Source organism: Dermochelys coriacea, chromosome 6 (assembly GCF_009764565.3).
Source record: "Dermochelys coriacea isolate rDerCor1 chromosome 6, rDerCor1.pri.v4, whole genome shotgun sequence".
Lineage (NCBI taxonomy): Eukaryota > Metazoa > Chordata > Testudines > Dermochelyidae > Dermochelys > Dermochelys coriacea.
In genome coordinates, this window is record NC_050073.1 from 70,872,509 (window position 1) to 70,896,944 (window position 24,436).

Here is a 24,436-nt window from a genome sequence, read left to right on the forward strand (position 1 = left end):
CCCCCACTGCAACTTGAGACCATTGTTCCTTGTTCTATCATCTGCCACCACTGAGAACAGCCGACCTCCATCCTCTTTGGAACCCCCCTTCAGGTAGCTGAAGGCTGCTATCAAATCCCCCCTCACTCTTTTCTTCTGCAGACTAAAGAATCCCAGTTCCCTCAGCCTCTCCTCATAAGTCATGTGCCCCTGCCCCCCAATCATTTTCATTGCCCTCTGCTGGACTCTCTCCAATTTGTCCACATCCTTTCTGTAGTGGGGGGGGGGCAAAACTGGCAACAAGGGCACACTGCTGACCCATATCCAACTTCTCATCCACTGTAATCCCCAGGTCCTTTCCTGCAGAACTGCTGCTTAGCCAGTTGGTCCTCAGCCTGTAGCAGTGCATGGGATTCCTCTGGCATAAATGCAGGAATCTGTACTTGTCCTTGTTGAACCTCAACAGATTTCTTTTGGCCCAATCCTCCAATTTGTCTAGGTCAATCTGGACCCTATCCCTACCCTCCAGCATATCTGTCTCTCCCCTCAGCATAGTGTCATCTGTGAACTTGCTGAGGGTGCAATCTATCCCATCATCCAGATCATTAATATTGAATAATTAAAATGTTGAATAAAGCCGACCCCAGGACCTACCCCAGGGCACTCTGCTCAGTACTGGCTGCCAACTAGACACTGAGCCATTGATCACTACCCATTGAGCCCAACAATCCAGTCAGCTTTCTATCCAATAGTCCATTCATCCAATCCATACTTTAACTTGCTGGCAAGAATACTGTGTATCAAAAGCTTTGCTAAAGTCTAAATATATTACATCCACTGCTTTTCCCCATATCCACAGAGTTGGTTATCTCATCATAGAAGGCAATCAGGTTGGTCAGGCATGACTTACCCTTGGTGAATCCATGTTGACTGTTCCTGATCACCTTCCTCTTCTCCAAGTGCTTCAGAATGATTTCTTTGAGGATCTGCTCCATGATTTTTCGAGGGACTGAGGTGAGGCTAATGGGTCTGTAGTTCCCCGGGTGGTTGTTCTTCCCTTTTTAAAAGATGGGCACTATATTTGCCTTTTTCCAATCATCTGGGACCGCCCCTGATCACCACAAGTTTTCAAAGGAAATGGCCAATGGCTCTGCAATCACATCGGCCAGCTCCCTCAGCATCTTCAAATGCATTAGATCTGGACCCATGAACTTGTGCATGTCCAGCTTTTCTAAATAGAACAGAACAGGTTAAAGACTTTCACCACTGAGGGCTGCTTACCTCCTCACCATACTGTGTTGCCCAGGCCAGCAGTGTGGGAGCTGACCTTGTCTGTGAAGATCGAGGCAAAAAAGCATTGAGTACTTCAGCTTTTTCCACATCATCTGTCACTAGATTGCCTCTCCCATTCATTAAGGGTCCCACACTTTCCCTGACCTTTTTATTGTTGCTAACATACCTGTAGAAACCCTTCTTGTTACCCTTCACATCCCTTGCTAGCTGCAACTCCAGTTGTGTTTTGGCCTTCCTGATTACATCCCTGCATGCTCGAGCAATATTTTTATACTCCTCCCTAGTCATCTGCCCAAGTTTCCACTTCTTGTAAGCTTCCTTTTTGTGTTTAAGCTCACCGAAGATTTCACTGTTAAGCCAAGATGGTTGCCTGCCATATTTGCTGCTATTTCCGCACAGCGGGATGGTATGTTCCTGTGCCCTCAATAAGGCTTCTTTAAAATACAGCCAGCTTTCCTGGACTCCTTTCCCCCTCATATTAGCTTCCCAGGGGATCCTGCCCATCAATTCCCTCAGGGAATCAAAGTCTGCTTTTCTGAAGTCCAGGGTCCGTATTTTGCTACTCTCTCTTTCTTCCTTTTGTGAGGATCCTGAACTCAACTATCTCATGGTCACTGTTGCCCAGGTTGACACCTACTACTTCTTCCCCTACCAATTCTTCCTGATTTGTAAGCAGAAGGTCAAGAGGAGAATGGCCCTTGGTTGGTTCCTCCAGTAGTTGCACCAGGAAGAAACATCTCCCCCGCCGCTTAATGTGTGGTGTGATGATTGTGACACTTGTGGATTTTAAAGTAATGAATAATACAAAGATGAACATAGACCAAAGGACTGAATGCTTAGCAATGCAAAATAACTAACTAGTTGACATAGGAACTAATGTTCAAAAGAGATAATTGGAAGATTGAATTCAGCAGGACAGACAAAAGGTTAAAAAAGTGAAGTTTAACTTTTTTGGCATAGTATGGTTAATACATCTGGATTTCTGTCATGCAACTACATACAGCCCACTGGATTTTAAGTTGAGATCTCAAGTATAATAGGTTTGATGTTGCACACCATAATGCTTTATAGAAATATGCTTATGAGTGTAAATATGACATTACTGGAATATGTTTTATGCTAGATATGCCATGTAACACATCTCTGCAAAGGTTATGATCTACTGGATATATTCAACCTATTAACATGCATGTATCATTTTTGTATTTGAAGCTATGAATACTGGCTGTGCACTTGTTTGATTTTAAGTAGCCTCAGTGTAGCAGTTGGTCAGCTTCTTGAGAAAAGACTATTCTCAGTAAGTGCCCAATCAAGAAATGCTTAAACTAACAAAGAACTTTTGAGAGAAGCCAATCCACATCTGAGCTTTCCTGGGAATGTGGCATCGGCAGGTGAAGTTCTGAGTCGTGCATGGACATGCGACTTGCCCATGTGACTCCAAAACTCCATCTTGCAGCTGGATCCTGCATAGGAGAGGAGAAGGGGTTTACTCCCATAAGAGAGAAACTATATAAAGTTCTGGGAGACCCCTCCATTTTGTCTTCAGCTGGCTCAAGATATAGCCTCTCCACCCCAAAGGATACCTGAAAGAAACTGGAACAAAGGACAGGAACTACAGGGGTGTGTGTGATTGCTGGACCCAGACTAGAAGGAGGCTAGTCTATAATAGAAACTTACTGGAACTGAGGGTGAGATTTCATCTGTAATCACTTTCTTACTGTATTAGGCTTAGACTTGCATATTTTGTTTTATTTTGCTTGGTAATTCACTTTGTTCTGTCTATTATAACTTGGATTTAAGTGGTTCCTACTTTTTGTATTTAATAAAATCATTTTTTACTTATTAATTAACCCAGAGTATGTATTAATACTGGTAGGGGGGCAAACAGCTGTGCATACCTCTCTATCAGTGTTATAGAGGGTGAACAATTTTACGAGTTTACCCTGTATAGGCTTTACACAGGGTAAAACAGATTTATTTGGGGGTTTGGACCCCATTGGGAGTTGGGTATTCGAGTGCTGGAGACAAGAGCACTTAAGCTGTTTTCAGATAAGCCTGCAGCTTGTGGGGGTCATGGTTCAGACCTGGGTGTGTGTTTTGTAGCAGCATGTCTGGCACAACCAGGCAGGGCACTGAAGTCCCAAGCTGGCAGGGAAAACAGGCTCAGAGGTAGTCTCAGCACATCAGGTGGCAGTCCCAGAGGGGATTTCTGTGATCCAATCTGTCACAGTAGGTTGGATGACATTTTCTACTAGATGTAGGACATCTATATGATGCACGAATATACATTTGAATCACTATTAATTCACTTAATGCAAGGATAATCAATTATTTTTTGTTAAGGTCCAAATTTGTTGTTTACAGTATAGTCAAGGTCCAGACTCCAGAGAAAAGAATACAAAAATAATAAGTAAATAAAAATATTTTGCTGTCCGTTCAAAAGCATCTGGCGGTCCAGATTTGGCCTGAGGTCCACCTATCAATTAGCCCTGACTTAATGGTATTGGTTGGCTATAGAATGATGAACTAGAGGTAACAGCATCAATTATGATGAGGAAGGAAGGTAGGAATGGTGAATATTAGCCTTGGCAATTATTTCAGCATGCACACACTGCAGACAGTAATAGTTGTTGTATTCAGATGGATTTCTTTACCGATACAAATTTGGATTTTTGTCATGTCAGAATTATCCTGAGAGAGAGATTTTCTTCTTCCTGCACTGTTTGTGTGACTTTGGGATTCTGGAGGATAGTGACCTGAAGCTTAATCCCAGCTATATAAATCCTGAAAGTGTCAATTATGGATTATATTATGTATAGTCATTTTCAAATATACAGAAAATCTGGGTAGCATTAGGATTAATATGAAATGGACTCCTGTTTGCCAGGAAACTGTAAGGTAGTGCAGAGAATGAGTCCAAGGGGACTTTCTGCTGAAATTTCAAATTGCACCTTTAATCTGTATTTCTAATAATGGAAACTGAACTCTTAACTGCACTTTGAAAACATTTTAGTGTTGTAAAACAATAGTGATTGGACTTAAAACACTTTTTACACAGATGGGTCTCACTAATTAATTATGGTTAATAGAGGCCGGTGCACAAGTTTAGTATTGTGAAGGGTTTTGAAATTTGGCTTCATTACAAATCAGAACAACTGAAAAAATTGAAATTTTCCAAAGGAAAATTCTGACAAAAAAAATTATTTGTGGGTTTTTCAAAGACTTTTTTTGTTTCAACCCAAACTAATTTTTTTATTTCAACATTTTCCTGTTTTGAAATATACTATATTTAAGCAGGATCTGAATGAATTATCACCTGGTAGTTAGCTGGATGTGGGAGAGACTTCAGGAGCAATGAATTTACATGAATGCAGGGGTAGTGCTTAGATATCCAGCAGACTGAGCAGTGTTGCTCAAAGTAATCAACTTTGGCTGGTGTTTGGGTTACAAACTATTTTAGTACTGAATGCATGGGTAGTGAAATGCTATTATCAATACTGTCATTACTGTATGAATAAAGGGGAGCAGAACTGTGCTCAACCTGTCCCAAACAAGGGGGTTATCCTCTGCTGAGAGGACCTCATGAAGCCAGGGGCTCGAATGCCAGACCCCTGTGAAAGTAAGAGGGATGGGGACAGGTGTCCCAGCCAGGAGTTGTGGACTCTCCCCAAGAGTTTCCAGTCCGATTTAAGCTGTTCCTCCCGACTGTTCAAAGAAAGAGCTAAATATGCTTCATTAGACTTTGTTATTTTAAATGCTCAATCACAGCTGAAATCAGTTGTGGTGGAATTGTGTTTCTGCCCTGCCTGCTAAGAACTGAACATTACTAAGAGATTGATGTTCAGAGGTCACAGCAGAGAGGCAGATGGTAGCAGAAGGTGATTGACAGCTTGTGAATGAGCAGCTGGCAAGGCTGTGAGCAGAACGAACGGCTGGCGAGGTGGCAAGCCAAAGCAGGTACTCGGATCGCGGAGCAAACAATGTGCCTTATTCCCTGGGTGGGAGGTGAACTCATACAGATGGGTCCTCTCTGACCAAGGACAACCTCTGTGAGTGGGGTTTGATGAGGGAGCAGAGAGGGGCACAGAAAAAGAATGCTTGGTTGTAGAACTCAAGAACATGAGGTGGAAGGCACTGCCCCATGCACTCTGGGGTGGGCATTCTGCTCACAGTTTTACAATTATGAATCCTGCTTGTGGCATTTTTCCCTAATTAATGTCAGGTGACTTCATTCCTTTCATTAAAAGTTTCTTTTCTACACCCAGACTCTGTGCTTGCGAGTGGGGAAGTATGGCCTCTCAGAGATGCGCAGGGGTGGTGTGTAATTTTCCCAGGTTACTGGATGGAGGCATGAGCCAGTTCTGCATTGTACTGTTGAAAAGGAACCTGTAGATATTGAACCCAGCCCTGGTTGCTGCTGGCTCCACCTGGCAGAAGGGTTATAATATAATATGTGGTGGAGAATAGTATATAATAGAAATATTTCATTCATTGCTGGAACTTTTCCCATTTTTTCTAAATAAAATTTGGGTGAAATGATTCAATTTCATGAAGCCTTAAGATTTCATCACAAGAATCGCCATATTGGGTCAGACTAAAGGTCCATCTAGCCCAGTATCCTGTCTTCAGACTGTGGCCGGTGCCAGACGCTTCAGAGGGAATGAATAGAACAGGTGATCCACCCCTTGTCAACCATTCATGGCTTCTGGCAAATAGAGGCTAGGGACACCATCTCTGCCCATCCTGGCTAATAGTCATTGCAGGACCTATCCTATTCCTCCAGAACATGGTTCTGTCAAAGTTTCTCTGACTAGTTCTACTCAGCAGATTACTCTTCAATCTAATGAAAGAATTTTTGGTTTCTTATTTATACCACATTCTCAGTACATTTTGAAATTGAATCTCACCTGCTGCATCCATTCCTTTCTCTGCTTCTAATTACACCTTAACACATTATTCACATGCAGATATTAATATCTGTGCTTTAAAGAATAACAGCTGTGAGTTCCTCCTTCCCTTTTTTATTAAACCCTAACTTCAAGCTTTTGTCTTTACTGAATGTTGAGCATATCACAAAGAGTAGGAAATATTTTTCCTATACTCCTTTAACTTGCATAAATGAGACAAGGGGTCTTGTAATATAATGGTGGGGTGGGACACTATTTTATCTTCTAGTGGCTGGCAGCAGCCCGCAGAATGATAAAAGCCCTACTACTTTTGATAGATAAGGGGGGACTACTTTTATCTCACATATTAAGAAGCATGTATTTTACAACTAAAGGTCTTTTGGTTCTATATATTATGATGTACATGGCAGTTAAGATGGACATTTGAGAATTTTTCAGTGACCTTTTCCCTCTCTTTCCCTCCTGCCCCCCAGTGGAATATGGCATAGTTGGATGAAAGGCATTTTTCTGGCCAAAATGAAATAAAGCTGGTAAGTCCCTTTATAACTGTGAGGTTTTGAATCCTTTTGTCATTGATTATCTTTTATCACTTGCACAAAGTGGGGCTGTTGAGTTTAGAGACATGATAACCCAAAATAAAGTTAAAATACTATGCTGGTTGAGGAACTAAGGGCTGACATAAGATGAATTGAAGAAAGGCCACTTTTATTCCCAATAAGTGTCCAGATGGGGAGTTATAGTGGTAGTATTATATCAGTGTGGTAATGCTCATAGATTTCTCCATGTAGACAAATCCCACACGGTTCTGCATCAAATGGAAAGGTGACCAGATGAACTGAGTTTAGTCCTTTTTCTGCCTTCAGTAGCAGTACACACTTAAATTATGACTTCACTGTGAACTCTGAAGGCATGATCTTTTACTTTCACTTGTAGACTTTCTCTCATGATATTTCAGTGCTCATGAAAAGTGATGGACTGATAGGCCTAGTTTTCCATTTATCAACAGACTCAAGAACAACAGAGGCAGCTGCACTGCAGCTTTCCCCATACTGCTCTGTCAAAGTGCCTCAACCCTAACCTGGACGACCCACCCTAACCCTAAGAGTGAAAGTGGAAACTAAATCTCTGGCACCCTTTCAGACCGTGGCTTCCAAGTTGAGATGGTCCGTTTTTTTTTTTTTGTTTTTTTGTTTGTTTTTTTTTAGTGGATAGGTGTTCACATCACAAAAAACACCACCTGCACAAAATGATGCTATTTGGACAAAGTCCACACACACACTGCTGCTAAGCCATCAGAAGGTGGCAATTTTCATTCCCTTCAATATTGATGTAGGCTATGTATGAAGTGGTGATGAAGACATGATTTCTAAAATTTAGAAAGATTCTACTGTGTGGGTCAGATTAAATGGCAAAATGAATGAAGCCCCTAGATGACAACTATGGTCCTTTATTACATATTTTTCTATAACATTTGTCAGTATTGTCATTTGGTAATGTCTCTGCCACATTCAAACTGATTAGTGGAATAAAACTAAGTACAGGTGCTGTTGCTCTGTTAGCCAGAATATCACTTGCTAGATTTCAATACCCTTGATCCCTCCACAGGGAGGAATTTATTCAAATATAATATCCACCTCTTCATTAAATCAATCTTGCATCAAGACTTTCATGTACTAAATCCTGCTGGACTGCAGCCTTCCTTTCTGAAATTGATTAGCTGCCTTGAAAACAATCTGACAATGTTGTTACTTTTAGCCCAGAAAAAGGTCAATATTTACACCACTCTAAAGTTAAGGTATACTTTTTGGATGTGATGAAAGGTTTGAATATGAAGAAGCAGATCTGTCCTATTCTTGTTTGTAGATGGCAGGCAGGTGGCTTTTTTTTGCTTTTTTTTTTTTTTAATGCCTCGAACACAAATGTATTCACTGAGAGAAATTCTGCTGAGTGCAATACACAACCTGCCATAGGCTCCTGTCCTCTTAAGGTTTCTTGTAGTACTGCTCAGATGGGCCATAGGATGCATCTTCATAATTAGGTCCTTTTGTTGCTTTTTACAATAAAAGTATTTTGAAAAACAGGACGACTTATGTAATTGAACTGTTGTGCTCCTTAATTCTCCTCCTGACAGTTTCATTCTCACTATAATTTTCAATTCTTAATTACAGCAATACCTTACAGTTATGAACACCTCTGGAATTGAGAAAAAAGAAAAGGAGTACTTGTGGCACCTTAGAGACTAACAAATTTATTTGAGCATAAGCATCCGATGAAGTGAGCTGTAGCTCGCGAAAGCTTATGCTCAAATAAATTTGTTAGTCTCCAAGGTGCCACAAGTACTCCTTTTTTCTTTTTGCGAATACAGACTAACACGGCTGCTACTCTGAAACCTCTAGAATTGAGGTTGTTTGTAACTCTGAAATGTTCATAACACTGAATAAATCATTATGGTTGTTCTTTCAGAAGTTTACAATTGAACATTGACTTAATACAACTTTGACCTAATACAGCTTTTATGCAGAAGAAAAATGTTGCTTTTAACCATCTTAATTTAAATGAAAGAAGAACAGAAACAGTTTCCTTACCTTGTCAAATCTTTTTTTTCACTTTTATTTTTTAGTAGTTTATATTTTAACACAGTACTATACTTCATTTGCTTTTGTCTCTGCTACCTGATTGCATACTTCTGATTTCAAATGAGGTGTGTGGTTGACCAGTCAGTTCAACTCTGATGTTCTACTATACCAAGTTAATGAAAAATCTGAATGGTAATAGCTTTAATTATACTCTTGAACTCTAGAGGATGGTTCAAATATTTGGGTGTTTTGGGGGCCCCATGGGATCTAATTCTACTTTCCCAGATCTCCAGTCACAGGCCCCATGTTACCTTAGAATCGAACTGTGCAGCTTTGAGAACGGAATGAAAGTACTCACTTGAAAGCAATATGAGATACTCCCTAAAGATATTCCTCTGCAGCATGCTGACCTTGAGACAAGGGTAGGGGACAAACTCTGATTCTCCATATGTGGCAGCAATTTGTACTATCATAACAGATGGACTAGGTCAGCATGGAATTCTTAAACACATTGTCTGGATTTTATTTTCCTTCCTTCCTTCTCTGCCTGTTTCACATCCCTACCCCAAAGAAGGAAGGGTTGGGAGGGAGTTTACAAGAGTATAAGTGGGTGGAAATTACTTGTTTATAATGTCTTTTACAACTAATCTCACAAGCAAATTTGTCCTTCTAGTGTTTGAGCCAGTGTTCTAATAGGAAGTTTGAATCCCTTCTGCACTGATCACTCTGGGCATTCCAAGACTCTCTACAATCTCCAGGTTCTGTGTAATGCTTTCAGTTACTGTTTTTTAAAACCCCTAACTAAAAATAAAGTAGGTTGAGTTCAAAACACAATGAGCTAGGCTAGGTATTAATGAGTTTAGTCTTGTACATTATTGAATGTAATTAATGTGTTTTATGTTTGAAGAGCTTCAGCAGTGTACGAGATATTTTACAAACAAATAAGACCCAGATGGTGACCTAAGGCATTTTTAACTCTCCTCTTCAGATAAATAAAAACAGATCTGACATACACAGTCCGTGGTGTTCCAGTCTGTGTTGGAGATGAAGGAGGAATCATCATTTTCTAGAAAGCTTTGTGGAATAATTGAGGTTTTTTGTTTTTTAGGAGGAATCCTAATATTAGTACTCGCAAAAAGAAAAGGAGTACCCGTGGCACCTTAGAGACTAACAAATTTATTAGAGCATAAGCTTTCGTGAGCTACAGCTCACTTCATCGGATGCATTTGGTGGAAAAAGCAGAGGAGAGATTTATATACACACACACACACACAGAGAGAGAGAGAACATGAAACAATGGGTTTATCATACACACTGTAAGGAGAGTGATCACTTAAGATAAGCCAGCAGCAGCAGCGGGGGGGGGGGGGGGGGGGGGGGGGGGGGAGGAGGAAAACCTTTCATGGTGACAACCAAGGTAGGCTAATTCCAGCAGTTAACAAGAATATCAGAGGAACAGTGGGAGGTGGGGTGGGAGGGAGAAATACCATGGGGAAATAGTTTTACTTTGTGTAATGACTCATCCATTCCCAGTCTCTATTCAAGCCTAAGTTAATTGTATCCAGTTTGCAAATTAATTCCAATTCAGCAGTCTCTCCTTGGAGTCTGTTTTTGAAGCTTTTTTGTTGAAGGATAGCCACTCTTAGGTCTGTGATCGAGTGACCGGAGAGATTGAAGTGTTCTCCAACTGGTTTTTGAATGTTATAATTCTTGACGTCTGATTTGTGTCCATTCATTCTTTTACGTAGAGACTGTCCAGTTTGGCCAATGTACATGGCAGAGGGGCATTGCTGGCACATGATGGCATATATCACATTGGTAGATGCGCAGGTGAAGGAGCCTCTGATAGTGTGGCTGATGTGATTAGGCCCTATGATGGTATCCCCTGAATAGATATGTGGACAGAGTTGGCAACGGGCTTTGTTGCAAGGATAGGTTCCTGGGTTAGTGGTTCTGTTGTGTGGTGTGTGGTTGCTGGTGAGTATTTGCTTCAGATTGGGGGGCTGTCTGTAAGCAAGGACTGGCTTGTCTCCCAAGATCTGAGAGAGCGATGGCTCGTCCTTCAGGATAGGTTGTAGATCCTTGATGATGCGTTGGAGAGGTTTTAGTTGGGGGCTGAAGGTGATGGCTAGTGGCGTTCTGTTATTTTCTTTGTTGGGCCTGTCCTGTAGTAGGTGACTTCTGGGTACTCTTCTGGCTCTGTCAATCTGTTTCTTCACTTCAGCAGGTGGGTATTGTAGTTGTAGGAATGCATGATAGAGATCTTGTAGGTGTTTGTCTCTGTCTGAGGGGTTGGAGCAAATGCGGTTATATCGTAGCGCTTGGCTGTAGACAATGGATCGAGTGGTATGATCTGGATGAAAGCTAGAGGCATATAGGTAGTACTGTAACGCAGAGATTACTGAAAAATGAATTGCCAAGTAAATTGCTTTTTATATAAATGTTCAGATTTTTTTCAGATTCTTTTAATGTTTCCCCTTTAATATTACAGAACATAGAGTATTACAGAAATCCCAGCTCTGCCTTTTAATGCAGTTTGACCTATTTAAATGCAGTCAGGTTTTTTTTGTTTTGTTTTGTTTTCTGCTCTCCTTGGTTTCCATTTGTATGTAGCAATTACTCCCAGTCGGTCTCTAGAATGAATTTACTAGATGACTCTTTCATTCTGGGTTTGTCACCTTCTTCCCCACTCTAATATATGTAATCAGTGGACATCCCCAGTCCCCAAAAATCATTAAGAAATTTCTAATGTGACAGTATTTGCTAGATAGTCTCACAGTTTTTTCTCCCCAGATAAAACACTTTCATTATTGTTTTTCCTATAAAACCTGTTGATACAAAACTTTTTCCTGTTAGTATGGAGAGAGTGAGCTTTTACTAAAACTACCATAGTTTTGTTTTATGTAGTGGTTCACAAGGAGTGTTTAAAGACTAAGCCAATGGAGATGTCCTCTGTGGAATCCAAAGCAGTGTGATATGCATCTCCTCCACAGGCTCAGAGGCTGTGTCTTTAGAACACTTCATAGTGTCTTTTTTATTCTTTTTTATAACACTGTATTCACACTTGTTCTGTGAACATTAGAGAACCCTATCATCATTTGTGTTGGAACTGGGTAACTGTATACACCACACTGCATTGTGGCAGTTATAAGTTTTCAGATTCTATTTAGTGCCTTTTCTACACAGAGCTGTTTGGCATCTGATCTTGTTCTATTTTGGGCAGGGGAGGGGGCACACGTGTACATACGCGTACATACATACAGGGATGAAGAGTACACCACTGCTTCATCTGGTTGAGTATAATGACCATAGCTTACAAGTGGCATCTATTTAAAAACAGCTGTTACCCAAAACCTTTGCTATAGTTAGTCTTTAGTTACTGTCTTTAATCTACCCCCCTGTAAACCTAAGGAATTGTCTACTGTTGCAAAGAAGAAACCATACTTCCAACCCCAGCCCCCAAAGCTGGGATTCTTTTGATTAAACTTTGGACAGCAGATTCCTACTGTGTATGTGAATCAAGATTTTGGATAAACTGATGTCTCTCCAGAAGACCTGTTGCTTCTGAATTTACATACTATAAACCTGATAGAATTTTCTTGACAATTCTGTAATTGGTACTAACATTTTAACAAATGTTAATTCTCACTATGACAGGGTTGGGGGGGACCCCGTCCAGTGCAGGGTGAGTTCACTCTGTCCTTCAAGCTGCCCTGTGTCTCTAGCCAGTTTCACCTAAGGGCTAAAGTCAATAGAGTTGCCCTGATCCGCTGGGCTGTAAGACCCAATGGCTAGAGTCTATATAATTGCCTTGATCCACAGGGTGATACGGTCTCGTGACCCATGTCAATGAAGTCACCCTTCTTCACATGGCAGTGAGGCTTAGTGGCCAGAGTCAGTAGAGCTACGCGTGTTTGCAAGACAGCAAGGCCTAGCAGCCAGAGTCAATAGAGATACCCTGGGTTTGTGGGGCCTAGTGGCCAGACTTAAGAGTTGTCCTCTGGGGCAGGGCTTTATGGCCTAGCAACCAGTTGGGATGTGTGGGCCACAACCCAAGTGGGTGGGTGGTGGCCAGGGTAGGGGGACCCAGGCCCTCCCTGCTCCATCAGGTCCCAGCCCAGGGCCCTGTCAGTGGTGAGGGTGCTTCCACTGAGTCAGTGGGGATCTGTCCGCAACACACTGACTATCATCAGGACAATAGTTAACGCAGGGTTGGGGAGACTATTTCCTACTGAGCTACTCGTGATGGTGGTCTGTGCGTCTTTGGGATCTCCAGGTTCCTCAGCCAGTGCAACTCCCTGTAGCTCAGACCTCCCTGGGGAGTCTTCAGGGAGCTGGACATCTTCTTAGGCCTCTAGCTTCCATGGTCTGGGGTTCTAACTGCTCCCAGCTGGGAGCCAGCAAGGAGAAGCCTTCCCCTCCGGCAGTCAGCCCAGTCTGAGCTGGACTGCTCCCTCTTTTACTGTGCTACACCTGGAGCATGCCCAGTAGGGATGTGGGGGTGTGGTTTCTTCCACCATCAGAGAGGCATTAACCTTCCCCATCCAATGCGGGGTGGGTTCACCACATCACACTCACATTACCCTTGTCAGTCAGGTAAATTTAATGTTCCCAATTTATAGATGGGATGGGGGGGAGGAGGAAGTTAGGCAGAGAGGTAAAGTGATGTGCCTAACACCAGGAAAAGAGCTGGTATAACAGCTGGAAATTTGGCTTTAGTTTTAAGATCAGATCCTTAATTTCCATCAGTGTTGTGTCCTAGTCGAAAGCAAATGCATGCAGATTAGACATTACTCCCTTTAAACAGGTTCTGAAAGTTACTGCACTTTGCTGGAATGTGATCTATTTTACAATTGTTTCATTCCAAAAAGTGCTGTTAATGGATTATTACGTAATAGTATATGGTAACTTTGTTGCCACAAATTATAGCGAATGAATAAGAAATTTTTGCATTGGAAAACTTCTTCCTATTTCTATCTACCTTAATCCCACTTTTTTTTAATTCTTATAGCCTCTTTGAGGAACACATCTAGATGTATCTTAAACTTATTTTTACTTTTTTTTTTTTTTCTGGTCACCTTCTCTGCCAAACCATTCTGTATATTCATGCCTGTTTCCACAAAAGAGGCAAAGATTCTTACAAAAGACCAGAATGTCAGAGGAATGATATGCAACCTATTAATTGTGAGACCTGCTGATGGCCATGATACTTTAGAAATAGTAGTTGGCTAATACAGTGACCCAATGTAAAGCACTAATATGTGAAGATTAGTGCTTTCAGCACAGCTCAACACAGAGGGACACTTTTTTTTTTCAAATTTTCCTCTCTAGAAATCCTTAAGAAACCATAGTTAGCGCCCTACCCAATTCATAGTCCTTTTTGGTCAATTTCACAGTCATAGGATTTTTACAATAGTAAATTTCATGATCTCAGCTATTTAAATCTGAAATTTCACAGTGTTGTAATTTTAGGGGTCCTGACCCAAAAAGGAGTTTTGGGAGGCTTGCGGTAATGCTACCCTTACTTCTGTGCTTCTGCTGGCAGTGGCGCTGCCTTCAGAGTTGGGCAGCTGGAGAGCAGCGGCTGCTGGCCGGGAGCCCCAGCTCTGAAGGCAGAGCCGCCACCAGCAGCAGTGCAGAATTAAGGATGGCATGGTATGGTATTGCCACCCTTCTGCCATACCATCATACCATACCATACCATACCATGCCACCCTTACTTCTGCACTGCTGCCTGCAGAGGTGGGCCCTCAGCCAGCAGCTGCCATTCTCCAGCCGCCCAGCTCTGAAGACAGCAGTGCAGAAGTAAGGGCGGCATGGTATGGTATTGCCACCCTTACGTCTGTGCTGCTTCTAGTAGGGTGCTGCCTTTAGAGCTGGGCGCCCACCCAACAGTTGCTGCTCTCTGGTCACCCAGCTCTGAAGGCAGCGCAGAAGTAAGGGTGGCAATACTATGATCCCCCCACAATAACCTTGTGACCACCTGTAACTCTTTTCAGTCAGGACCCCCAATTTGAGAAACGCTGATCTCCCTTGTGAAATCTGTATAGTATAGGGTAAAAGCACAAAAAACACCAGATTGGGAGGGGGGGGAGACCAGATTTCATTGTCCGTGGCGCATTTTTCTTGGCCATTAATTTGGTAGGGCCCAACCGTAATATTTGCAAAGACCATATCTGTGAGGGAAGACTTGAGAGAGGATTTCTTTACACACAAGAAACTTGCAAAATAAACTTTATTTAGGAAAAGGGAACAGCAGGATACTTAGAAACATTCACCTTAGCTACAGTGATGTAGATATTAAATGAGATGTAAAGTGGACTAGGAAAAAAAAGAAGTGAACTCCCTAAAACAATAGCAGAGAGTTTCAGAAGAATAATTGAGAGAATAAAATAGAAGAGGGGAAATTAAAGTAAACAAGAGAGGGCTTAAAAATCCACATCAATAGTTTTCACTGGTAAATGGGAAACTTTCCCTAGAGAATGAAAGGAATTAAGATATAATCTTCTGTAGAATTTCAGCTTCCATTATTTAAATACTACTACTAATAATCTAGCACTTAGAGTTGTAAAAACAATCTTCCAAACACTGCAGAACCCCCTTTCAAAGTAACATTTTGCCAAATGTCTTCCCCAGGTATTGTGGAAATTTTTTGGGGGGGAAAACAGTTTTTATTTAAAAGCAAAGTTCTTTCAAACACTAATATATTGTTTAGTAAACTGTTCTGGGTAAGCTTAAATATAATTGACTTTGTTCAACCAGTTCTGTCAGTTTCCTTTGGACATGGTAGCTTAATGTCCTGTAGTTCTGCTGTACACTATTTCAACTGCTGACATGTTACTTATGTGAAATTGTTGCAATGTAGTATTGAGGTGAATCGATTCTTGATATGTACAAAGATAACATTGTACAATGTTTTGGGATTCTTCATGATGAAGGGATGCTCTATAAATATAAGATGTTGTTGTGCTTTGTCACAGGATAGCTGGCCCTTTAAAGAAAGATGGGTCACAGCCCCACCTGTGACAGAACACTCTCCTCCCCAGACAGGGAAAATTAAGATCATGTGACTATTGGTCCTGTGACCCAATCAGGCTGAGGTAGATACAGCAGAGGCTATTGGAGAGCCATTAGGAGCAGGAGAAGCCGATGAAGAAGGCAGCAAAAGGCCTTGGGTCCTCTCCAAGAAGCCCTGGGAGTTACCGATGAAAGAGCAAGAAGACCATGTGATAGGATCCTTGGGGTGCAGCCTGGGGCCATGGGACTGCTGTGCCCCCTTAACTCTCTCCAGCCTGGGCTGTATCTTGCCTGGGCTGTCTCTCACCAGGGCCAGCTCCGGGTACCAGCATTCCAAGCAGGTGCTTGGGGCAACTGTCAGAAAGGGGCAGCAGAGTTTCCGTGGTGGCAGCAATTCAGCAGCAGCTTCTCTCTCCCCTGCCGTCCGTGGCGGCATTTTGGTGGCAACAGTTTTTTTTCTTTTTCACTGCTTGGGGGTGGCAAAAATGCTAGAGCCAGCCCTGTCTCTCACAATTTCTTGCTGGTAACCAGCAGCAAACCTCTCCAGGTGTTGATATCACTGGAGCCCCACACCCAACTATATTGCATGAATGCTCCCAGAGCCCCTCATGAATCACACAGGGAAAGGCACCAGCCCAATTTCCCCCCCCCCCTTCCCCACCCAGTTCCCTGCACTGTACCTCAGGAATATACCATCTTGTACTGTTCAAGACGAGCAATGCAGATTTATTAATTGGTTCACCACTTCATCAATGGAAAGTGGATATACACCAGGCTGTTTGCTTTTAAGCTTTCTTTTCCTAAAGGTTTTTTAAAAATGTCAGTTCTCTGACAAAAGAGCTCCACTTTCTTCTTGGCTAGAAATACGTGTCAGTAAAGTTCTCAAACAGCTTATCGCTATATGTTTTCTTCCAGTATAGGCTGTGCTATCCTAAACAATTAGTTGATCATTGTCTGAAACTTTAAATGGGCACGTGTGGGAGAGATTTGATAACTTTGAGATTTGACCTGCAGACATTTTGAAGAATGTAGCAGTACTGGGCAACACTGGTTTTCCACTGTCTGTATTTGGAATCACTTGCTTTATATAACAGTTTTTATTATAAACAAAGCCAAAGGTGACTACAAGTGCATATCATTACAATGTCATATGTAAAACAGCTAATGGTTAAAGAGTTGTAAATAGAGGGATCCCTCCCTCCAAAAAGAACTTTATTTGTTGTTTTGGAGGAATGGATAGCTTAGTGCAGTGGTTCTCAACCAAGGGTACATCTGCTCCTGGCAGTATGCAGAGGTCTTCCCGGAAGTACATCATCTCATCTAGATATTTGCCTAGTTTTACAACAGGGCTACATAAAAAGCACTACCAAAGTCAGTACAAACTAAAATTTCATACAGACTATAACTTGTTTATGTTGCTCTATATACTATACACTGAAAGGTAAGTATAATATTTATATTCCAATTGATTTATTTTATAATTATATGGTAAAAATGAGAAAGTAAGCAAATGTTCAGTAATAATGCGCTGTAACACTTGTATTTTATGTCTGATTTTTGTAAGCAAGTAGCTTTTAAGTGAGGTGAAACTGGACCAATCAGACCTGAAAGGGGTACAGTAGTCTGGAAAGGTTGAGAGCTACTGGCTCAGTGGAGTATCAGTGGGTTTATAGTGCTTTTCACCTCTTTAACCTAGCCCAAACTGGTGGTGGTTGAAGTTTTAGTCCCCAATGATGCGAATGGAAAGAATTCTACCCTGCTCTGAACAGACTGTATATGTGCTGCATATAGTCCAAATTTAACAAAAAAGCAAAATGTCAGGAAGGGAGTAATTTAGATTACAACAAGCCATACAACCTCTAACTCAGATTTCTACTTTTGGCTGCTCCAAGCTTGTTTGTAACTAAGACTTTCCTTGCAGGACCTCCTTTCTCCCAGCCCCTATTTCCCTCTCTCCAGAGAGGCAGAAGAGCCCCTTTTACTATATATCCTATGTAGAGGCAACAAAACCCACCTGCAATTGTGTATGAGCAGTAATTACCCTAAAACTTCAGTCAAAGTTAAAACATCTGAAATCCAGATGACACAGGAGCCTTAAGTCTCTCTGCGCAGTTCTATAGTCTGCTGTCCTGTTCCAGATAGCAGTTGAAAAGATTATATGAAATGAGTTAGGTCTCAGATTTTTTTTTTTTACCCAGTGAAGGTGCCTACATTAATTTAATTAAAAAAAGCAGACCAACAGAAAACCCACACACCATAACTGGCATTAATTGGCATTCTTGCTGATAGCTCTAGCAGAGAGGCAGAAGATTGAATAGGCATGAAAATCAACTATTCTTGCACTTGCAGAAGTGTGGCTCCTTCAGGTTACAGTTGAAGGGCAGTGAGGAAGCTTGTACTACTGGCACTGTACTCGTTCTGTGGGTGAATGGAAGACTTCTGGGCTGTAAATCTAGACATTTTACCAAGCATGAAATCCTATCGAGGAAAAATGAGGGGGGACCCTTTTATATAATATAGATATAACAAATATTTTTATAATTGAAAATATTAGTACCCTCGGGAAGCTTAAAGTCTGGTCTGTCAGCATACAGCACCACTACACATGACAGGCAAAAGAAAATCAAACAGTTATAGTGAAATTTTCTTAGTTTTCATCTTCTCATTTTTAGCGTGCAAAACCTAGATGCATGCCCAAAGGCATAAAATTAACCTAAAGCGCTTTATTAAAGTCAATCCAGTGTTGGTTCTGAAGGTGTTACAATCCCATATATCAGCAAATGATCAAATTATTTAATGTAGTGAATATTACATACACAAAGTACAGTAAAATAACATTATTAAAATTGCAAAGTGAAGCACTCAAAAGTTGGATGCAAGTATTAAGGTTTCCTGAGAAACCTTAATTTGCCCTCGTGTGTGTGCATTACGATACAGCCTTTAATTAAATAGTTACATACTATATTTTCTACTCTACTCTGCTCTGGGGATGAATCGGAGTTGTGTAGTAATGGAGGCTGTTGTCTGCAGAGCCAAGGTCTCACTTGCTGTAGAAGCAGGAAAATGTGTACTATCTGTAGTACTGGGGCAAGGGATTGCAGGAAGAGAAAATGGTCTCATGGTTAAGACAGTTTGATGCTGCCCTGGTGAACTGGATTCTATCCCTGTCTCTGCCATAGAGTTCTCATGTTATGCTAATCAAGTCACTTAAATTAAACTTTTCACAGGTGGTCACTAATTTTCTGAGTGCCCAACTTGAGACCCTTGAGACACTTGTCTGACTTGCACAAATGCTGAGCACTCACAGCTGCAACTAAAGTCAATGGGAGCTGTGCTTTGAAGATATGAAGTGCTATATAATGTTGAGTGCTTCTGAAAAATCAAAATTAGTGGATACTTTTAAATCTTAATTTCTCTGTGCCTCAGATACCCATCTATAAAACAAGGGTAATACCTGCCCCTTCACCTCACAGGGGTGTTGGGAAGATAAACTAATGTTTGGGAAGCACTTGGATAATAAGAGATGGTTGTTACATGAAAAGTCCATGAAGAAATAAATAAATTCTGTCTTCAGAGCAGAGTTTGCATAGTGTTTAGTAAATAAGGCCTTAGACCACATGTTGAACAGTGCAGATAGAACAAAACATTAAGTAGCAGCTCATTAACTGAGAATAAAAGGAGTACTTGTGGCACCTTAGAGAGTAACAAATTTATTTGAGCATAAGCTTTCGTGGGCTACAGCTCACTTCGTGTATATAAATCTCCCCACTGTATTTTCCATTGACTGCATCCGATGAAGTGAGCTGTAGCCCACGAAAGCTTATGCTCAAATAAATTTGTTACTCTCTAAGGTGCCACAAGTATTCTTTGCGAATACAGACTAACATGGCTGCTACTCTGAAACCTGTCATTAACTGAGCACTCTCCATCATGGGCACTGAATATGGGCGGGGTCCTGTGGGGAAAAAATAGTATGTGATCATGTAACTAAAGACCATACCATAATGCATATGTACGAGAGGGATAACTTCAGGTTACACAGGCAACCTTAATTCTAGCATTTCCTAACTTTTGAGTGCTTAATCTTGCAACCTTAATGTTCTTTTAACATCGTTTTTATGTAATTTCCTAAGTGGTGTATTAAGCAAACTGAAAAACCAAATTCCATCATGTAATGTCATGTTAACACTAATATTGTTCATCAGCAGGGTTGAAACCTTTAGGTCCACTGCACTTGAACTAACAATAGTAACAATAGTAATAGTAACAATAGTTCTGCCACTTGAACTAACAATAGTAGGTTGTCATCCTCTTTGTGGAACAGCACTAAAGGAAGAAGAGACTTTTTCAGTTGGTTTCACTGACAGTGGAGGAATAGTGAGACTCGAGAATCCTGAGTTGCATTCCAGGCTCTGGAGGAGAGTGTGCTGTGGTGATTACAGATTATTTCTCCTAAGCTATGACTCTTTTTTCTATCCCATCCCCTCCAACCTGTCTTTGTCCCAGTCCTGTCTCTCCTTACCCCTTAGCTCCTCAACCCAGTTCAAGTCTCCTTGTCTATCGAATCCAAATCTTCCCCTCCAGGTTTGCTGTCAAAGTTGCATCTCCCACTGTCTCCCTGTCATCCCATCGTCCGTCCCCATCCTCCCCAGTTCCTCATCCTATTTGTGCCACCCCTTCCCCTGACCCCTCCATTGGCTCCCAGTCTCCCTCCCTGGGCTCCTCCTCCAATCTCAGTCTTCCCACCACCTCTGCTTTCTCTTTTGGCTCCTTATCCCATCCACTTTGTCCAGCCAGTCCCAGTTCTTTGTATGATCTCTCTCTCGTCACACACCCAAAATCACGACTGTTTTTTAAATAATGATGTTTTGGTTTTGGTCTGTCCTTTGATTTTTGAGTTCTCCTTAATGATCCCCAACGTGGGTGACAGTTAGTGTAGCCAATACTCTCCAATTTATTAAATTGATTTTGGGCCCCCACTGCAGGAGCTCTCACTTCCACATCTGCCTGCCCCTGTCAGTGTTGCCTCTACATCTGCTTAGCTCCCCTAAACTGACCCCTTTCTCCCAACTTCACCTCTGCTCCTCCTGGGCTCTTAACTGCCCCCCCAAGGCGTGGGGGAATGGGTGGTGAAAGAGGCTGGACTGAGGTCCCGTTCTCACCATTCCAGGCTGGGATGCAGGGCAGCCCAAAGGGTTCTTTACCTACCTCTTCCCCTTACCAGGCCTGGTGTTGCAGGGGGAGAGAAGGGAGGTGCAGAGAGTAGCCCTCCCATTGCTCAAAGAAGTGCTTCTGCTCCCTCCTCCCCCCCAGCTGCTAGGCTCTTTTTGCTCCCTCCTGTGAGAATGGTGTCTGCTTTTGGGGGATAGGGGAAGTGATCTGCCTGCTTCCTGCAGCAGGCCTGACTGGCTACTCTTTCCCAAAAGACTGGCCAGTAGGGAAGGAAGCCAGTCACAGTAGGTGCTTCCCTAAGCAGAGCTGAAATATGCAAGACAGTTGGAGCCTGCTATTGCAAGGCTGGGTGAGAGTTGGCAAAACTGCTATCTTCCTCTCCCCTCCCCCAGTTTGCAGTCTCAACCTCCTTGCCCAACCAGTTCCAGCTCCCGTTCCCCCAAGCTGCCAGTCTTCCCCCCCGCTACCACTCCTAGTCTTCCCTCCCACCCCCAACGCTGTCACAGTTCCCCTCCGTCTGGTCCCAGTCTTGCCAGACTCCTTTTCTCAATCTACTCCTTTCCCTACTTCTCTGGTCTGGCTCTTGTCCCCAGTGCATTCAGATCAGATGGCTTCTTCCTCCATGCTGCCTGGGTGCCAGAAGGGAGGTCATGGGCAACACAAGAGAGATGGGCTCCTTCCTCTTATTTCTGAGACCTGGACCAGGCCCAGAGCATTACAGGGAAAGGCTTTTCTAGATATGGCTGCACTGCAATAAAAAACCCACAGCACCAAGTCTCGGAACTCAGGTCAATTGACTCAGGCTCACAGGGGTCAGGCTGCAGGGCTCAAAATAGCAATGCAGGTATTTGGGCTTGAATTGGAACCCCGGGCTCTGGGACCCATTGTGCTGAGACTCCAGCCCAAGTCCGAATGTCTACACTACAATCTTATAAACCTTCAGCCTGAGTCAGCCACGGCTGTGCTCCAGCTCTTTTTTTGCAGTATAGACATAGTCTCTGACTCCCAGTTGCTCTATAGAGATGACATATGCAGAGTCTGGTCAGCACAAGAAACTGGTCAGCACAAGAAACTTGTTAGATTCTTGCAATTTTCTATTTAGCATAGTAAACTGCAATTTTGCAAAGGCTTATAACTTGGCCAGATTTGGGGGATGGCAAATCCCGGACACAAAGGCTACCACCTGCCACATTTGAAGGCCGTGCTCCAAAGCATGGGGCTTTAGGGAAAGGGTCTCAAGAATTTTTTAACTTGGGCAAAACAATGTATTGCCTACCCTAGTTCTTAGCACTGACTCAACCATTTTGGCTGAAATTTTTGGAAAAAAAAATCAGACTGAGACAGACACCTAACATGGAAAATTTCAGCCCAAATGGTTAAAGTTTGGCAAAGTTATAAGCAGTCTTGCAATAGGAAGTATTGGACAACTTTATTACTAGGCATAGCCTGCAATAATGCCAAGCTAAATTCAATTTTGAAAAAACTACTTCAAATGTTTGCATATTGCATTTAATAGTCAGCCAGTTCCATTTCATAGTTTTCTTCTGCTTGGTGTCTTTGTTCATTTTGCTCTTTCTCTTCAGCATAAGCTTAAGTCACATAGTTTCATTTGTTTTTGTTTTTTATCTGCACTTAGTTTTGCTAGGTCCTGTGATAAGCTATGGTATTTTAGAACAGGATCATATGAATGTGTTGTAATATATTAGTTTATTTTTAGTAAATATCAGTGAATAAAACTGCCTGTGTTTAGAGTTGTATAAATGTTCTACATGGCTTATAAATGTCAATCTGCTGATCTCAAGCTCATATGATCAATTCACTAGGTGACCATATGGGTAGGTCATGAGACTGAATCATCCAGTATTATCCATCCTCTTCTCTACCTTCGGCATCCCCTAAACACATCCACATCCACAGTATTTAGTCAGCCAGATGTGTAAACTCTTACATTTTGTCAAGATATAGCAGAAAGTGACCATTATTCAGAAATCTGAAAAAACTCAGAGGAAAGGATTGTTTAATGAAGAATAAGTAATTTGGTGGATTTAGTAGCTAACTTAGTGTTGTGTGGAAGTTTTAATGTTGAATGTATTTCCATCAATTTGTGAAATTAACTTTAGATTATAAATGTGTAGTTTTTTCTTTTTTCCTTTAATATGTGATGAGACAGGAGTGAGAAGCTGAGGTGGCCATCTTTGTTTTAGTAGATAGCTTGAATACTGAGCAAAAGAGCTATTAAGAGCAGAGGGATTAGAATAACAAGTAAACAGTTTCCCAAGCTGTAATTGTGTAGCTCACACTTTCACTGTGTGGAGCTCTGTCCCCCTCTCTGGATATGGACTGGACATACTGCTATAGTCCATACATAGCTTTGTCTGCTACATTTTGAGCTCTGGATTTGGGTTCTTTAGCTCAGGCAATAGCAACTTATGCTGTTCTATCCAGAGGTTCATGGTTCAATTCCAACTGACATGTCCATAGCCATCATATTACAATTGAATTATGGTTATTCAGCAATAACCACATAGGGATTATACAAATAGACATTAAGAACCAATCAGAGCTGCATAATTGGAGGGGGAGTACAGTTAGGGATCAGTTACCTCAACAGCCTTGCACACTAGCTGAGGACAATTCCATTCCAATAAAATGTTTGTTGGACAATTAATTCCTGTTAAATTATTTATCACTAGAAGGTAATTATTTTTCATAATCTACATCTTATTTACCACTCCATTGGCAGGTGTAGCATTCATACTAATGTGCTTTATATATATTTTACAGTTATCATTCTGAGTTTAACAGGGTTCTTAACAATTTATTATAATTCCAGTATTTCTAGCCCCAAAAATTCAAAAATTATGAGGAAGACCTCACCCCCCCTTGAAATCATGAGACTTATAATCTTTTTAATTATGGTGGTTTTTGTTTCTGTGCATGCACAGGTGTCGACAACTAGTGTTGTCCTAAATGTACGGCAGGAGCACTTGCAGGCTGCCAGATAGAGTAGAGCTTCCAGCTTCTCCCTGAAACCTCCAACTTCTAACCAATGACTTCTGTGTCTCCTCCCCCTATCTGTTCATTCCCCAGCTCAGCAATTAATTATGCACCTCCAGCCCCCACATTAATTCTGTCTCACTAGCCCCCAATCTGCCTGTTCCCCCAGCCTCACTTTGTTTCTCCTATAGCTGAAAGGATGATTCATCCTGCTTCCTCTATCTTAGAGTGTTACCAGGATGGAAAGGGGAGAGGAACAGAGAGTACAACAATCCATTGTTGACAGGAGTGTGGGGAGCCCTGACCTTGGTTTTCCGCTCTTCCTCCTCCTCCTCCCCCCACACCTAAAAAAATTCTCTGGCTCCTGAAAGGAGAGGGAAGAGCACTTTCTACCTCATGCAACAGTCCTGAATGGCTGCTGTTCCCCAGGAGGTGGGAATGGAGGGCACACAGAGCTCCTGGCCTGGTGGGTGAGATGCAGGAAATTCAGTCCCA

The 24,436-nt window shown here is 41.9% G+C and overlaps 1 long non-coding RNA gene across 4 annotated transcripts in view; it reads left to right on the forward strand.

Annotated features, from left to right (window-relative positions):
- LOC119857822 overlaps positions 1 to 24,436 on the forward strand; it is a 55,261-nt gene that overhangs the window by 20,546 nt on the left and 10,279 nt on the right. Inside the window, exon 1 of one of the 4 annotated variants that reach the window (XR_006282065.1) lies at positions 24,159 to 24,373. The exons of 2 other annotated variants lie outside the window; for them this stretch is intronic. This is a non-coding gene — a long non-coding RNA (uncharacterized LOC119857822). Of the gene's footprint in view, positions 1 to 24,158; positions 24,408 to 24,436 lie in introns of those variants that run through there. One more of the 4 variants, XR_006282062.1, reaches the window with a different exon arrangement.